Here is a 12,781-nt window from a genome sequence, read left to right as displayed (position 1 = left end):
GGGAATCTTTGTGGCTCAACCTTTCTGATCAAAAACATTGACATCCTCAACATCGACATCCTATTTATGAAATGCTCAGACCTGAACTAAATTGCCTTGTTGTCGTGTACAGCATATGATACTTGACATCACAGCTGTTGAGGGTTTGCAGTGTTACAATTCTGTGCACGTTTCATTTTCAATTTCATTTTGATCAAGTTGATCATGTTGATTGTGCTTATAGACAGCAAAAGGCAGTACCTCCAATATTTCCTGCTTTTTTTTTTATCCAGGAGGCAAGAGAGCAGTTCTTTTTTTTATCCAGGAGGCAAGAGAGCGGTTCTTTTTTTTTATCCAGGAGGCAAGAGAGCGGTTCTTTTTTCTCTCCAGGAGGCAAGAGAGCGGTTCTTTGCCAGTATACGCCTACACACCCCATGTGTTCTCGTTCTCCCTCTGAGAACACACACACACACACACACTCACACTCACACATAAAAGCATTAATTACAAAAAGCGATTGAATAGGTTGTTCAGGGTCAACTCCCCAAGGCAGAGATGCATCCCATGGTCTTTATATGGTATGACAGAGCAAATACCACTGACTTACTTTAGATCCTATTCTAACATCATCCTATACCAACTTAAGATATGTTGTATAAAGCACACGTGGGAATTAATATACATTTAAAATGTGTCCTTGTACTTAGTATTGTTTTGTAATGTATCTTTCAATGTGTCCTTCCATTATCCATCTATTACATGGTAGTTAGTGTTTGCAGTAGCAACAGTAGTAGCAGCAGCAGCAGCAGTTGTAGTAGTAGTAGTAGCAGTAGTAGTGGTAGTAGTAGCAGTAGTAGTAGTAGTAGTAGCAGCAGCAGCAGCAGTTGTAGTAGTAGTAGTAGTAGTAGCAGCAGCAGCAGCAGTAGTAGTAGTAGAAGTAGTAGTAGTAGTAGTAGTAGTTGTAGTAGTAGTAGTAGCAGTAGTAGTAGTAGTAGTAGTAGTAGTTGTAGTAGAAGCAGTAGTAGTAGTAGTAGTTGTAGTAGTAGTAGTAGTAGTAGTAGTAGTAGTTGTAGTAGCAGCAGTAGTAGTAGTAGTAGTAGTAGTAGCAGTAGTAGTGGTAGTAGTAGCAGTAGTAGTAGTAGTAGTAGCAGCAGCAGCAGCAGTTGTAGTAGCAGTAGTAGTAGTAGCAGCAGCAGCAGCAGTAGTAGTAGTAGAAGTAGTAGTAGTAGTAGTAGTAGTTGTAGTAGAAGCAGTAGTAGTAGTAGTAGTTGTAGTAGTAGTAGTAGTAGTTGTAGTAGCAGCAGTAGTAGTAGTTGTTGTTGTGACAGTGTAACTACTGATATCTAAATAAAATGATAAATTTTTCATATAACAGCAGTATTTATGCTGCAATTAAAGTAATACATTTATTATTATTATTACTACCAGCCCTATGAAACAGTGAGTTCCATTTCAGGGTGATTCCTCCTCTGCCTGTAGCAGTGTTCTCTCCACAGACCACACTGTGAGTCAGTATCACACAGAACCCACGCCTGCACCCACACACACCCACCGGCCGTATGCACACACACACTCACATACGTACGCACACAAACACACAATGTGTTCTCTCACACACACACGTACTCTCCAACAGTTGTGTTACAGAACAGTGGCTATGTGAAATCCTTCAACGAGACTCATTTGACTGTTACTAAGGTTTTAGCTGCAGCAGTCATCCTCCTGGGTCTGGTGGGTTCTTGGCCCCTCACCAACTACAGATGCAGGTTATGGAGGTAGCCAGAGGGGGATTCCCACACATTCCTCTCTCTGTGTGTGCGCACGTATAATGTGATTGTGTGCATGTGGTATGCATGTGTGTGCGTTCTTGTGCATGTGTGTGCATACGGTATATGATTGTGTGTGTGTAGTACCTGGCTGACTCTAGCTTTACGTGACAGTTGTGGACCTTTTAAAGAGGCCTCTCTCTGAGGTCACAGGGTTCTCCTGAACAGTACATCTCTGCTCCTTTTGTCCTGGGCATTGTAAAGCACATTCCATAGCAAGAGGCTGACCACTCAGCAAGAGGAACTGGATTTGCCACCCGCCCGGGGTGTCCACCAAAATGCCTGCAGAAAAAATACCAGCCCACCTAAAACCAGTAGGATGAGTGTTCCAGCGCACCCAGCAGAATGAGTGTTCCAGCAGGATGAGTGTTCCAGCGCACCCAGCAGGATGAGTGTTCCAGCGCTCCCCGCCGGATGAGTGTTCCAGCAGGATGAGTGTTCCAGCGCACCCAGCAGGATGAGTGTTACAGCGCTCCCCGCCGGATGAGTGTTCCAGCAGGATGAGTGTTCCAGTGCACCCAGCAGGATGAGTGTTCCAGCGCACCCAGCAGGATGAGTGTTCTAGCGCACCCAGCAGGATGAGTGTTCCAGCGCACCCAGCAGGATGAGTGTTCCAGCACACCTAGTCTATATTATTGTGTACTTTATGTGCCGGTGTGGGAAGTGTATCCTCTCGTCTTCTATTGTTTCACTAACTGTCGCTGACTGTTTTTTGTAAAGAGGGAGGCCTCCCTCAACAAGTCTCTCCAAGCTTTGCCACAGAAAAGAAAACATTGGAATGATTGGCAGAGTTGTCTATTGCAGTTTCAAAATACAATGTTCTCTTTGGAAATGGACTACCTCTCGAGAATGGTAGGATTTGTACTAAATCGGTCAAATTCTTCCAATCATGACACTGCAGAATCTCTAGAAGGACTATTTATATAAAGCTAGTCCTGTATTGAATGTAGTATTTTTGTAAAATGATATTAATACAGAACAGTGAATCATCATGGACCATACTCCAGATGTAGAGAAGACATGAGAGTGAACAGACCCTCCGTCTTTATAAAATAAAAACCGGCTGCACATCTACTTCAGCAGTAAAGTTTGAGGTTATGCATGACACCGCAGGACATGGTGAAACTGGTTCCTTGTTTGCCCTTCATTTTGAAACACCTACATCTCCAAGCCAGAGACACAAAAGGGATGGTGTAATTATCACGGGGCAATATTAACAAGCCCCCAAAAATGATACTGTCTAATATGGTTTCTTGTTGTGCTCTGTCAATGTTCTGTGCTTGCATGCAAAGCATTCTCCCTAAACACATAACACTCCTCTTCTCATTTTGCCCAGGGCCCAACAACTACCTCTTAGAGAGTACTCTTTCCTTCCCAGCGGTGATTTGAAATGTAATTAATCGTAAATTCTGAGTGACTTAACTGTCTGATAGCCTCTCCCCCCTTTCTCTCACTCTCTCCCCCCTCTCTCTTTCTCTCTCTCTCCCCCCCTCTCTCTTTTTCTCTCTCTCTCACCCCCCTCTCTCTGTCTTACTTTCTCTCTCTTTCTCTCTCACTCGATCTCTCTCTCTAACAGTCAGTCTGTTTTCATATTTTCCACCCACCCAGATTTTAGCCCTTTAGACACCAATACATTACCTGAATCTAAATGACTATGGTGTGAGCCAGCCACTCTCTGGGAATATTGCTAAAACATTCAGTGAGATGATTCAAGCTACACCGCACAGACTCTCGATAACGCATACTTTCATTACATAACTCAGAGTTACTCTGTCTTTTTCCATACAATTGTCACATACTGTAGGCTATACAGAAAAACATTGGAATCCTTACATCTAGAGTAGCTTCAATAACATTGGTCTAGTTTCACCCGTTTGGGTTGGGTCGAGGCACAGCAGGTCTTCTGATCCATGGATTTCTCCCCAAACTGCTGGTTAATTCATTCTAATTAGATTTGACCCTTGTGACTCTTGAGGTTAAATAATTCCCATTGATTATGTGCTGGTTGCTGTTGCTCAGATAGTGGATGGAGAAGAAACTGGCTGTTATATAAGGGTTATAGCTAGTCTCTGTGTCCATACAAGGCCTGAATTAAGAACACATCTTCCTAGTCATAAGGCTGTCAATATAATAGCTGATGAAGGAAGGGAAATGGGTAATGACGTTCAATACTAAGATGTGAATTGTGTGTGTGTGTCAGCGCTGGAGTGCTTTGCGTGGGGTATGGAGTGGTCAGCTGGCAGGTGTTTTCTGGGTAGGTACTGTGGGGGCTAAAAGCTCTGGAAAGCAGTGTGTGGGATGGAAGCCTCCTCTCTCTCACACACACACACACACGCCGACACGCACACGCCGCCACACACGCTCAGGAGTGTTAAGCTGAGGGTGGGAGGCGTTAGGTAGTTAAGCTTGCTTGCAGCTAGCCCATTGATCAGTATGGACTGGGACTGCCACAACAGACACTGCTCACAGACAGACTGACCAACAGACAGATGGACAGACAGACAGAGGAGAGCACCTATACTCTGTAGGCTACTGCAGAGAGAGAGAGAGAGAGAGAGAGATTGCCACAACAGGTTTCCATAGACTGCTGTAGCGAGAGAGTGAGAGAAAATGAGAGGGAGACGGCGAGATGAGAGAATTGAAGATCAGATAATTAAAGAAGGGTGACCAGTGAATGGAGAGAAGAGATAGATAAATAATAACAGAAAAAATATGCAAAACAAGACTAAGAAAAAAAACGATATTGTGAAGAGAGCGAGAAAGAGAGAGAGAGAGAGAGAGAGAGAGAGAGAGGAGCCAGAGCACGTTGTTTGCAGTGTTCTGAGCAGACACTGTCTGGACCATGTGCACAGGTAAGAACTCACTATCTCAGCTGTGCGTGTGTGTGTGTGTGTGTGTGTGTGTGTGCATACTGTATGTGGATGTATATGTGTGTCTTTTTATTTGGAGCACTGCAGACGATTCACAGCTACAGCGGTGTTAAATTTGCCTAGATATTGCTCTGCAGTCAATCAGTCACGCTGCTGATTACTCTGAAATCCTATCAGTACTGTTCTGCTTACAGTACACTTTCAAAATGAGCTCTACCGATCATGTTGTAGAAATGTGATAAGGATATTTGTCTTACCGATGTCTCCAGTATTGTTGAGATGAAGGAGAAAGAATCATTTACCAGTGACAACAGCTGCTAAGGAAAAGGATGGTGTTTGTGCGAGTGCATGTGTGTTCACTTATGATTTGTTTCCGGACATTTCTTTCGGAACCAATGATATTGGGAAAGTGGTGAGTGCCGGTGTGTGTTGGGGGTATGGTGAAGGCTGAAGAGGGTGGGGCCCAAGATAGGTGGTTGATATTGCCTTTTTTTATACTTGTCTAAGTAGGTTTCACGTTACTGTTCCTTATAGCACAGTTTTGCCACTTTAGAATCCTTGGTGTCTTTTTGTGTTTCTTTATGAGTGTCTGTGGGTTTAGACTTGGCAGTGATGGCGCAGGTGTGTTAGGGGGAATAAATAACAAGTAGTCTGCCACTCACCCAAGAAATGATTGAAGAAGAAAGTCTGTGTCTGCAGATTGACTACACAAATAATTATCTCTCTCTCTCTCTCTCTCCCAGTCAATTGCTGAGATGTTGACTCACATTAGCTTTTGACTTCTTTGATTTTCAATTTCTAAATGATTTGAAGCAATCGGTGTGTCATGTACTTGCGACAGTATACTCACAGTCTCGATGAACCGTCTGTCTTCATTGTCAGACGTCGAATAACCAACCATGGCATGAAAAACACATTTGATTGTGACATTGGTTAAGCCTATATTGACCTACAAGAGACCCCTCCCTCGACTGGCCTGGGGGTTTCGGATGTGTTTGCGGTAGACAATGAGATCAGCGGTAATTATGGAGAATGTGCGTCTTCTGTGGATAGGCACCAACTTGCCTTTGCGGAAGGCATTGCGAAGCGCGGCACTTCGACCCATAGCCTATTGGTGTGCGGTCCATAAAAGAAAACCCTCGAGGCGCAGGGCAGGCAGGCTAAGGATATAGACGGGGAATAGGCACGAGGAGATGAGAGGATATTGGTAAGACATCATGAGGTAGCCTTGGCTACATTCTCACTAATGCACTTATTACGCATTTGTAAGAACTTTCCTGTCCACTTTCTCCTGGTTGCTTCTTGAAAACAGAAGTCAGTTTGTTTCTCAATGTTTTCTCAGATCGGCTACAACTCGACGTGGACCGTTCAACACATGCAGTCACAAAAGGTAGGCTGGTTGAAGGGATAAACAATTTTCTTTAGCTTAGGGGTTGAGCTACTTTAGTGGCGAGAATAATGGCTAGATTTTCTGAAATCTGGTTGTTCTGAAAATAATGTTATATAATGTTTGCTTGCAGGGCAAAATAGAATGCCACATTCCAATGCGCTTTTCACGTTTGTTTATTCTGTAAATTAAACTGATGAAAGTTGTAAGAGTATTCTACTTTTATCATTAAAGTTGTTAAGGCAATGCTATAACGAAGCTATAGAGGCTACTGCAGAATTTTGGGGCAAGTTGTGGTCCCGTGTGTGTGGTAGCGCAACAAAGTGTGTGGTCTCGCGGCTTGGCGCAGCCAGGGTCTCACGGTCGGACGAAGTTGGCTCCAGATCACTGGAATGCGCCTAGCGTTTTGATCTCTTTTATAAACACAACGGTCGCTCATATACTAAATGACACTTGTCTATTTTAACATAGAACCGTGAACCAACCATAATGTTAAACGAAACGGGTTTTGGAAAGGTTTCTGTAGTTAGCTGTGGGTTTTTTGCCTTTTGGAGGAGAGAATGGACAGCCTGGTCTCAAAGACTAGACGTAACATATCAACACTCAAGTCAGAATATGTTAAGTTTGAACATATTAACACTCAAATTAGTATGTGTTAGGTTTGGTATGGTTATATAAGATAGATTACTTAATGCAAAAAATGAAAGGAGGGTGGTATAACAAAGGTTGCGTTCGAATCTCATCACGGGTGTCTAGCAACAAAGGTTGTGTGTTCGAATCTCATTACGGACAACTTTAGCAATTTAGCTAATTAGCAATTTTGCAACTACTTTATAGCTACTTTGCAACTACTTAGCATGTTAGCTAACCCTAAGCCTTTAACCTAACTCCTAACCTTAAAGGAAAGAGTCACCCATTTCTGAGTGATGTTCTATCCATTCCTGGGGTCATTTCATGTTTTCATGTGTATCTGAGCTATTGCCATTCAAGCAGGCAGAAATTAGGCCGGTATGACGTAACATTGTGATAAAGCTGCTCTCACGACACTGGAAGTTAATAGGAATACAACTTTTGGATTGCGAAAACGTCTAACGTACATGTCCGATTTCGATACATGTCAACGTGGTAGGTTGTCTTCTCTTGAATGAGCCATTGCAGTATTCCTACCTTGAGAAATGTGTAATTTAACAGAGGGTCCACCACATTGTCTGCCTCTTCAGTCCAGGGTGCATTGCATGGTGCCATTGCATGGCCATTGTGAATGTCAGACTCCACTCTGTGAGGCACATCAATCTGCAGGTTGAACATGGTGAGATTGTAGTCTCCAAAGTTGATAGTGCAGTTTGTTTAGACTATTTTACAGCCAGCTAGCTACTTCACATGCTGATATTGACTTTGGTATTATTGTGTGTAGCTACGTCTGATAGCTAGCCAGCCAGCAAAAAGAGAGGATTGCATTGTGGGTTTTGTAGTTGACTTGAGCTGCAACAGATTTCCACAATGATTTTCACATGCTGCTACCAACCTTATTATAACGATAAAAATAAAAATGTGTTCACAAAAAACATTGTTCTCACATATAAGTGTTATTTAGCACTGTAAATTATAGGAATTAGGGGTTTTGGTGGATTTTTATTTTAACCCATAGCCTAGTTAACGTTAGCCACAACAAATTGGAATTCGTAACATATCATACGAATTGTAAATCATAACATATACGAAATGGATGATGGACATCCACAAATTAATACATATCATACTAATTTGAGCATCTCGGATGTTCGTTTACTATGCTACATCTACCCCTGAGTCTAGGTTGGAGGGGTGGTATGTGAGGAGAGGGGGAATTCTTGTGTGTTTTGGAATGCGATTACCCAGGGGAGAACCCATGACTGAAAAGAGGGAGAGAAGGGGCCAGAAGGAAGAATGAGGCAAGTTCTGAAAGGACTACACACATTCCTCGGCTTCCTCATTAGTTCTAAACGGCATTTGGGTTGCTGACATGTTGTTTTGTCTTCACATGATACTGTCTATGCTGATGGATCTGCTGACTGACCAGTGTCCAAGGGAAAGTAGTCAGATGATGAAGACTAACTAGGCTACTAGCACTGTCACCTATTTTACACCAAACTACTGTTTCTTTCACTCAAAGGTCAGTCTTTTAAAGAAATAGAAAAAAGCACATGATTATGCTACCCACTAGCGGTTCTGGGGGGGGGGGGGGGGGGGGCAGTGCCCCTGTGACAACAATTTTGGACCCCCTAAATGTGGAGTATAAAATAATTTTTACATAACTAATTTTTGCTATCGTTGTTTTTTTACATCCGTTATTAGACAGAAAATGCAAATAAATTGTTGAATGATTATGAACATGGTCTTTTGCCTGCTGAGAAGAAAACGATATGACAACAATAACGTCTAATGTAACTGGCCCCTCTAACAGTACAACTGGCCCCAGCTTGGCCCCCCCAGTTGAAATTGTCTAGAACCGCCACTGATGCTACCACCAGCACATTTCTTTGTTTGCACTGCAACATTGTAGATATAGCCCGAGCCTAATGCAAAATGCTGTCACAGTTATAGGTTACTTTGGATTTCCGGCCGTTTTTTTTCCAATCCTTTCCAACAGGTAGAGTATGGTAGGCTACTGAGCTACAGGTGTAGGTTATTCATTTGACCAGTTTCTCACAACAGGAAAATAATCCTGCAGCAACAGGAAATTTAAATTATTGTGTGGATTATAATTAAAGGATATGTTTGTAGGTGTTGATACAAACTTTAGAAGTAATTTTAAACCGTGAATACACGGTGGTCAAATTAAGATCTTACACCTGTACAATGGTTTTCGCTAAGGGTCAAAATACCTGACAATGGAATCTCCAAAATATCCCAACTATCCACTGTCATAAAGAAGGTAGACAAAATTGACATTTATCAAAGCATATTGACAGTTAGCCTATGCTCAGTGGTGTAAAGTACTTAAGTAGTACTTTAAAGTATTTCTACGTAAGTTGTTTTTTGGGGTATCGGTACTTAACTATTTATATTTTTAACAACTTTTACTTCACTACATTCCTAATGAAAAATAATGTACTTTTTACTCCATACATTTTCCCTGACACCCGAAAGTACTGGTTACATTCTGAATGCTTAGCAGGATGGGAAAATGGTCCAATTCACTCACTTATCAAGAGAACATCCCTGGTCATCTCTACTGCCTCTGATCTGGCGGACTCACTAAACACAAATACTTTGTTTGTAAATTATGTCTGAGTGTTGAAGTGTGCCTCTGGCTGACCGTAAGTGTAAAAAACAAGAAAATCATGCCATTTGGTTAGTATAAGGAATTTGAAATTATATAATTGAAAGTATATTTTAGCAATTACATTTACTTTTGATACTTAAGTATATTTTAAACCAAATACTTTCAGACTTTTACTCAAGTGGTATTTTACTGGGTGACTTACTTTTACTTGAGTCATTTTCTATTACGGTATCTTTACTTTTACTCAAGTATGACAGTTAGTGGTTAGAGCGTTGGGCCAGTAACCGGAAGGTTGCTGGATCGAATCCCTGAGCTGACAAGGTAAAAATCTGCCGTTCTGCCCCTGAACGAGGCAGTTAACCAACTGTTCCCCGGGCGCCGAAGACGTGGATGTCGATTAAGGCAGCCCCCCGCACCTCTCTGGTGGAAGACACATTTCAGTTGTATATGTTTTTGGACAACTGACTAGGTATCCCCCTTTCCAATTGGGTACTTTTTCCACCACTGCCTACGCTTCCCCAAATATTTCAAGTAGATAAATGCGGAAATGAAAATATGAGACGCATAATAGATATCAGTAATGAATATAATAGTGTAGCATCAAAGGCATATGTCTACCAGAGTTTACTATGGTTAGAGCAGTAATGGCGGTGCTGGATTAGCATAAAACCATCTGAGATTGTTCACTCTTCGACGCCTGCCTACAAAAGCAATCGCCCACTCACAAATGACAATTATTCCAATGAGCAACCCGATCCTGAAGTGGGATTCTATCAGCTCCCAGCACCTACATCAGAATGGAATGACTAGTCTACCACACATTCCTCAATATTTCATGTTGCAATGAAAAGAGGAGAACTCGTGGTGCATTTGGTGTGTGTGTGTGTGTGTGTGTGTGTGTGTGTGTGTGTGTGTGTGTGTGTGTGTGTGTGTGTGTGTGTGTGTGTGTGTGTGTGTGTGTGTGTGTGTGTGTGTGTGTGTGTGTGTAGGTAGACTTGTGTTACAGGTAGTGATGTGCAGGCTGCAGTATCCCCTGTACTGTAGGTGTGTTTGTCAGATGTTTGAGGTGGATGATTTGTGTGAGAGGACTAGTGAGTGTCCATGTGGGCAGTGTTTTGACTGTTTCCCTCCCCATAGGGGCAGTGTTTAACTGTTTCCCTCCCCATAGGGGCAGTGTTTTACTGTTTCCCTCCCCATAGGAGCAGTGTTTTACTGTTTCCCTCCCCATAGGAGTAGTGTTTTACAGTTTCCCTCCCCATAGGGGCAGTGTTTTACTGTTTCCCTCCCCATAGGAGCAGTGTTTTACTGGTTCCCTCCCCATAGGAGTAGTGTTTTACAGTTTCCCTCCCCATAGGGGCAGTATTTTACTGTTTCCCTCCCCATAGGGGCAGTGTTTTACTGTTTCCCTCCCCATAGGAGCAGTGTTGAACTGTTTCCCTCCCCATAGGGGCAGTGTTTTACTGTTTCCCTCCCCATAGGGGCAGTGTTTAACTGTTTCCCTCCCCATAGGGGCAGTGTTGAACTGTTTCCCTCCCCATAGGGGCAGTGTTTTACTGTTTCCCTCCCCATAGGGGCAGTGTTTTACTGTTTCCCTCCCCATAGGAGCAGTGGTTACTGTTTCCCTCCCCATAGGAGCAGTGTTTTACTGTTTCCCTCCCCATAGGAGCAGTGTTTTAATGTTTCCCTCCCCATAGGAACAGTGTTTTACTGTTTCCCTCCCCATAGGGGCAGATAAGGGCGGTGCACAATTGGCACAGCGTCGTCCGGGTTAGGGTTTGGCCGGGGTAAGCCGTCATTGTAAATAAGAACTTATTGTTAATTGACTTGCCTACTTAAATAAAGATTAAACAAAAAAAATCCATCTCTACACACACACACACACACACACACACATATAACTCCTCCACTTTGAACAGCCAAGTACCCTTGGCTCCAGGTTTCCATGGCAACATACTGCAGAAACGCAGCACAGGAAGAACCAATGGAAAACCGCCACTAGGTCACCTGATGGCCAAACTCATTTTGACAGAACTACCGTAGATGAATTGTATTCATTTATTTGATTAAAACACTGGCACAATGAAGGATCAAGAGTCAGATGCAACACAATATGATTGCTCTGTACTTGAGATCATGGCACTGTCTCTGGGTCAGTTGCTACACGGAAAACCAACTCCCCTAGTTTTCTCAATGAGTGTCCTCTTCCAAGCTTCCCCATTCACAAATATATCAGTTACTTGCGCCTCCGGACCAGTCATTGGCCAGACTGAGAATGCCCAGCCCCCTAATGCTACCGGCTCCTTTTAAAGAAGTCTGCCATCTCCATGTCACACTGCGTGACTGAGTGACTTTCTGTCACACATGCATACTGAAGTATGTGGATTCATTGAGAGATAAAAGAGAAATCTAGGATAGTAGAAGTACACGATGGACACAGGTGAGAAAAGAGCCAAAGAACAGACAAGTAGGAAGAAATAGACAACACTGGGCCCTGCCTCAAGACTGACACATCTAAAGCTCACCTATTGAACACACTGGAATGCTGTTTCACATGGAATCTCTCTGTTTCTTCCCCTCTCTCTGCCCCCTCTCTCTCTCTCTTTCTTCCCCTCTCTCTGCCCTCTCTCTCTTTCTTCCTCTCTCTGCCCCCTCTCTCAATTCTTCTTTCCCCTCCCCCTCTCTCTGCCCCCTCTCTCTTTCTTCTTTCCCCTCCCCCTCTCTCTGCCCCCTCTCTCTTTCTTCCTCCCCTCTCTCTGCCCCCTCTTTCTTCTTTCCCCTCCCCCTCTCTCTGCCCCCTCTCTCTTTCTTCTTTCCCCTCCCCCTCTCTCTGCCCCCTCTCTCTTTCTTCCTCCCCCTCTCTCTGCCCCCTCTTTCTTCTTTCCCCTCCCCCTCTCTCTTCCCCCTCTCTCTTTCTTCCTTCCCCTCCCCCTCTCTCTTCCCCCTCTCTCTTTCTTCCTTCCCCTCCCCCTCTCTCTTCCCCCTCTCTCTTTCTTCCTTCCCCTCCCCCTCTCTCTGCCCTCTCTCTCTTTCTTCCTTCCCCTCCCCCCCTCTCTGCCCCCTCTCTCTTTCTTCCTTTCCCTCCCCCTCTCTCTGACCCCTCTCTCTTTCTGCCTCCCCCTCTCTCTGACCCCTCTCTCATTCTCCGCAGAGGAAAGAAAGGTGACAAGGAAAAGAGCTGCCAGAGAGAGAGAGAGAGAGAGAGAGAGAGAGAGAGAGAGAGAGAGAGAGAGAGAGAGAGAGAGAGAGAGAGAGAGAGAGAGAGAGAGAGAGAGAGAGAGAGAGAGAGAGAGAGAGAGAGAGAGAGAGAGAGAGAGAGAGAGAGAGAGAGAGAGAGAGAGAACGAGAGAACGAGAGAACGAGAGAGAGAACGAGAGAACGAGAGAACGAGAGAACGGTGAAGCTGGACTGGAAGAGATGCCAGGAGCCCTGGGTCTGGGAATCACACACATCAAAC

The 12,781-nt window shown here is 43.8% G+C and overlaps 1 long non-coding RNA gene across 1 annotated transcript; it reads left to right on the top strand.

Moving 5' to 3' along the window:
* Positions 1 to 5,604: 5,604 nt before the first annotated feature.
* Positions 5,605 to 12,564, top strand: LOC115179460 (uncharacterized). Its single transcript, XR_003872898.1, has 3 exons — positions 5,605 to 5,882; positions 6,018 to 6,065; positions 12,476 to 12,564. It is a non-coding gene; the product is annotated as an uncharacterized LOC115179460 (long non-coding RNA).
* Positions 12,565 to 12,781: the final 217 nt, after the last annotated feature.

The sequence above is a fragment of the Salmo trutta genome, chromosome 39 (assembly GCF_901001165.1).
Source record: "Salmo trutta chromosome 39, fSalTru1.1, whole genome shotgun sequence".
In the NCBI taxonomy this organism is placed as follows: Eukaryota; Metazoa; Chordata; class Actinopteri; order Salmoniformes; family Salmonidae; genus Salmo; species Salmo trutta.
The sequence above is the reverse complement of the archived record's forward strand: the minus strand, read 5'-3'. Positions and strand labels throughout refer to the sequence as shown.